This window comes from Danio rerio, chromosome 4 (assembly GCF_049306965.1).
Source record: "Danio rerio strain Tuebingen ecotype United States chromosome 4, GRCz12tu, whole genome shotgun sequence".
Lineage (NCBI taxonomy): Eukaryota > Metazoa > Chordata > Actinopteri > Cypriniformes > Danionidae > Danio > Danio rerio.
The window spans coordinates 55747501-55752500 of NC_133179.1; the positions used below are offsets into that span (position 1 = coordinate 55747501).

At 47.8% G+C, this 5000-nt stretch overlaps 1 protein-coding gene, 1 long non-coding RNA gene and 5 other non-coding genes across 7 annotated transcripts in view; 1 reads left to right on the plus strand and 6 right to left on the minus strand.

Annotated features, from left to right (window-relative positions):
• Positions 1–5000, minus strand: part of LOC141381532 (uncharacterized) — a 105588-nt gene that overhangs the window by 50647 nt on the left and 49941 nt on the right. The window lies entirely within an intron of this gene.
• si:ch73-110p20.1 overlaps positions 1–5000 on the plus strand; it is a 592105-nt gene that overhangs the window by 42090 nt on the left and 545015 nt on the right.
• Positions 226–298, minus strand: trnak-cuu (transfer RNA lysine (anticodon CUU)). Its single transcript has one exon. It is a non-coding gene; the product is annotated as a tRNA-Lys (tRNA).
• On the minus strand, positions 1500–1572 carry trnak-cuu (transfer RNA lysine (anticodon CUU)). The gene has a single exon. It is a non-coding gene; the product is annotated as a tRNA-Lys (tRNA).
• On the minus strand, positions 2776–2848 carry trnak-cuu (transfer RNA lysine (anticodon CUU)). The gene has a single exon. It is a non-coding gene; the product is annotated as a tRNA-Lys (tRNA).
• Positions 4049–4121, minus strand: trnak-cuu (transfer RNA lysine (anticodon CUU)). Its single transcript has one exon. It is a non-coding gene; the product is annotated as a tRNA-Lys (tRNA).
• Positions 4714–4787, minus strand: trnan-guu (transfer RNA asparagine (anticodon GUU)). Its single transcript has one exon. It is a non-coding gene; the product is annotated as a tRNA-Asn (tRNA).

Sequence of the window (5000 nt, forward strand, 5' to 3'; positions counted from 1 at the left end):
CAGTGCACGTGTTAGCAGTTGCAAGGCAGCAAAATGCCTAATTCGTAGCTGGGTGGGCTTGAACCACCAACCTTTCAGTTAACAGCCGAACGCGCTAACCGATTGCGCCACAGAGACTTAGTGAAAGGTCACCTACAGTGGTAGAAACACGGAACTTTGTCTCAAAGTCTGCTACATGAACCCTAATGTAAGTTTGCTGGGAGAGAGAGAGAAAAGTAACAGGAACGCCCAACGTGGAGCTCGAACCCACGACCCTGAGATTAAGAGTCTCATGCTCTACCGACTGAGCTAGCCGGGCTGATGAAAAACTCTTTTAGGAACCAGAAACCCTTTACAGTAATACCTTCCTACCCGTGACAATCTTCTGCTAAATCCTGATTTCATCTTGTAACGCTGCACAGAATGTGGCCCAGGATCTATGTCCAGTGCACGTGTTAGCAGTTGCAAGGCAGCAAAATGACTAACTCGTCCCTGGGTGGGCTTGAATTACCAACCTTTCAGTTAACAGCCTAACGCGCTAACCGATTGCGCCACAGAGACTTAGCGAAAGGTCACCTACAGTGGTAGAAACGCTGAACTTTGTCTCAAAAGGTCTGCTATATGAACCCTAATGTAAGTTTGCTGGGAGAGAGAGAGAAAAATAACAGGAACGCCCAACGTGGGGCTCGAACCCACGACCCTGACATTAAGCGTCTCATGCTCTACCGACTGAGCTAGCCGGGCTGATGAGAAGCTCTTTTAGGAACCAGAAACCGTTTACAGTAATACCTTCCTACCCGTGACAATCTTCTGCTAAATCCTGATTTCATCTTGTAACGCTGGACAGAATGTGGCCCAGGATCTATGTCCAGTGCACATGTTAGCAGTTGCAAGGCAGCAAAATTCCTAATTCGTCCCTGGGTGGGCTTGAACCACCAACCTTTCGGTTAACAGCCGAACACGCTAACCGATTGCGCCAAAGTGACTTAGTAAAAGGTCACCTACAGTGGTAGAAACGCTGAACTTTGTCTCAAAAGGTCTGCTATATGAACCCTAATGATAGTTTGCTGAGAGAAAGAGAGGTAACAGAAACGCCCAATGTGGGGCTCTAACCCACGACACTGAGATTAAGAGTCTTATGCTCTATCGACTGAGCTAGCGGGGCTGACGAGAAGCTCTTTTAGGAGCTAGAAACCGTTTACAGTAATACCTTCCCTACCCATGACAATGTTCTGCTAAATCCTGATTTCATCTTGTAACGCTGGACAGAATGTGGCTGGCCCAGGATCTATGTCCAGTGCACGTGTTAGCAGTTGCAAGGCAGCAAAATGCCTAATTCGTAGCTGGGTGGGCTTGAACCACCAACCTTTCAGTTAACAGCCGAACGCGCTAACCGATTGCGCCACAGAGACTTAGTGAAAGGTCACCTACAGTGGTAGAAACACGGAACTTTGTCTCAAAGTCTGCTACATGAACCCTAATGTAAGTTTGCTGGGAGAGAGAGAGAAAAGTAACAGGAACGCCCAACGTGGAGCTCGAACCCACGACCCTGAGATTAAGAGTCTCATGCTCTACCGACTGAGCTAGCCGGGCTGATGAAAAACTCTTTTAGGAACCAGAAACCCTTTACAGTAATACCTTCCTACCCGTGACAATCTTCTGCTAAATCCTGATTTCATCTTGTAACGCTGCACAGAATGTGGCCCAGGATCTATGTCCAGTGCACGTGTTAGCAGTTGCAAGGCAGCAAAATGACTAACTCGTCCCTGGGTGGGCTTGAATTACCAACCTTTCAGTTAACAGCCTAACGCGCTAACCGATTGCGCCACAGAGACTTAGCGAAAGGTCACCTACAGTGGTAGAAACGCTGAACTTTGTCTCAAAAGGTCTGCTATATGAACCCTAATGTAAGTTTGCTGGGAGAGAGAGAGAAAAATAACAGGAACGCCCAACGTGGGGCTCGAACCCACGACCCTGACATTAAGCGTCTCATGCTCTACCGACTGAGCTAGCCGGGCTGATGAGAAGCTCTTTTAGGAACCAGAAACCGTTTACAGTAATACCTTCCTACCCGTGACAATCTTCTGCTAAATCCTGATTTCATCTTGTAACGCTGGACAGAATGTGGCCCAGGATCTATGTCCAGTGCACATGTTAGCAGTTGCAAGGCAGCAAAATTCCTAATTCGTCCCTGGGTGGGCTTGAACCACCAACCTTTCGGTTAACAGCCGAACACGCTAACCGATTGCGCCAAAGTGACTTAGTAAAAGGTCACCTACAGTGGTAGAAACGCTGAACTTTGTCTCAAAAGGTCTGCTATATGAACCCTAATGATAGTTTGCTGAGAGAAAGAGAGGTAACAGAAACGCCCAATGTGGGGCTCTAACCCACGACACTGAGATTAAGAGTCTTATGCTCTATCGACTGAGCTAGCGGGGCTGACGAGAAGCTCTTTTAGGAGCTAGAAACCGTTTACAGTAATACCTTCCCTACCCATGACAATGTTCTGCTAAATCCTGATTTCATCTTGTAACGCTGGACAGAATGTGGCTGGCCCAGGATCTATGTCCAGTGCACGTGTTAGCAGTTGCAAGGCAGCAAAATGCCTAATTCGTAGCTGGGTGGGCTTGAACCACCAACCTTTCAGTTAACAGCCTAACGCGCTAACCGATTGCGCCACAGAGACTTAGTGAAAGGTCACCTACAGTGGTAGAAACGCGGAACTTTGTCTCAAAGTCTGCTACATGAACCCTAATGTAAGTTTGCTGGGAGAGAGAGAGAGAAAAGTAACAGGAATGCCCAACGTGGGGCTCGAACCCACGACCCTGAGATTAAGAGTCTCATGCTCTACCGACTGAGCTAGCCGGGCTGATGAAAAGCTGTTTTAGGAACCAGAAACCCTTTACAGTAATACCTTCCTACCCGTGACAATCTTCTGCTAAATCCTGATTTCATCTTGTAACGCTGCACAGAATGTGGCCCAGGATCTATGTCCAGTGCACATGTTAGCAGTTGCAAGGCAGCAAAATGCCTAACTCGTCCCTGGGTGGGCTTGAATTACCAACCTTTCAGTTAACAGCCTAACGCGCTAACCGATTGCGCCACAGAGACTTAGTGAAAGGTCACCTACAGTGGTAGAAACGCTGAACTTTGTCTCAAAAGGTCTGCTACATGAACCCTAATGTAAGTTTGCTGGGAGAGAGAGAGAAAAATAACAGGAACACCCAACGTGGGGCTCGAACCCACGACCCTGACTTTAAGAGTCTCATGCTCTACCGACTGAGCTAGCCGGGCTGATGAGATAAACTTTTAAGAGCTAAACACTGTTTACAGTAATACCTTCCCTACCCGTGACAATGTTCTGCTAAATCCTGATTTCGTCTTGTAATGCTGGGCAGAATGTGGCCCAGGATCTATGTCCAGTGCACGTGTTAGCAGTTACAAGGCAGCAAAATGCTTGATCCGTCCCTGGGTGGGTTTGAACCACCAACCTTTCAGTTAACATCCTAACGCGCTAACCAATTGCGCCACAGAGACTTAGTGAAAGGTCACCTACAGTGGTAGAAACGCGGAACTTTGTCTCAAAAGGTCTGCTATATGAACCCTAATGATAGTTTGCTAAGAGAAAGACAGGTAACAGAAACGCCCAATGTGGGGCTCTAACCCACTACGCTGAGATTAAGAGTCTCATGCTTTATCGACTGAGCTAGCGGGGCTGATGAAAAGCTCTTTTAGGAGCTAGAAACCGTTTACAGTAATACCTTCCCTACCCGTGACAATGTTCTGCTAAATCCTGATTTCATCTTGTAACGCTGGACAGAATGTGGCCCAGGATATATGCCCAGTGCACGGTTTAGCAGTTGCAAGGCAGCAAAATGCCTAATTCGCCCCTGGGTGGGCTTCAACCACCAACCTTTCAGTTAACAGCTGAACGCGCTAACCGATTGCGCCACAGAGACTTAGTGAAAGGTCACCTACAGTGGTAGAAAGTCAGAACTTTGTCTCAAAAGGTCTGCTATATGAACCCTAATGTAAGTTTGCTGAGAAAGAGAGAGAAAAGTAACAGGAACACCCAACGTGGGGCTCGAACCCACGACCCTGAGATTAAGAGTCTCATGCTCTACCGACTGAGCTAGCCGGGCTGATGAGAAGCTCTTTTAGGAACCAGAAACCGTTTACAGTAATACCTTCCTACCCGTGACAATCTTCTGCTAAATCCTGATTTCATCTTGTAACGCTGGACAGAATGTGGCCCAGGATCTATGTCCAGTGCACGTGTTAGCAGTTGCAAGGCAGCAAAATGCCTAATTCGTCCCTGGGTGGGCTTGAACGACCAACCTTTCAGGTAACAGCCGAACGCGCTAACCGATTGCGCCACAGAGACTTAGTGAAAGGTCACCTACAGTGGTAGAAACGCGGAACTTTGTCTCAAAGTCTGCTACATACACCCTAATGTAAGTTTGCCGGGAGAGAGAGAGAAAAGTAACAGGAACGCCGAACGTGGGGCTCGAACCCACCACCCTGACATTAAGAGTCTCATGCTCTACCGACTGAGCTAGCCGGGCTGATGAGAAGCTCTTTTAGGAACCAGAAACCGTTTGCAGTAATACCTTCCCTACCCGTGACAATATTCTGCTAAATCCTGATTTCATCTTGTAACGCTGGACAGAATGTGGCCCAGGATCTATGTCCAGTGCACATGTTAGCAGTTGCAAGGCAGCAAAATTCTTAATTCGTCCCTGGGTGGGCTTGAACCACCAACCTTTCAGTTAACAGCCAAACGCGCTAACCAATTGCGCCACAGAGACTTACTGAAAAGTCACCTACAGTGGTAGAAACGCGGAACTTTGTCTCAAAGTCTGCTACCTGAACCCTAACGTAAGTTTGCCGGGAGAGAGAGAGAAAAGTAACAAAAACACCCGACGTGGGGCTCGAACCCACGACCCTGAGATTAAGAGTCTCATGCTCTATCGACTGAGCTAGCGGGGTTGATGAGAAGCTCTTTTAGGAACCAGAAACCG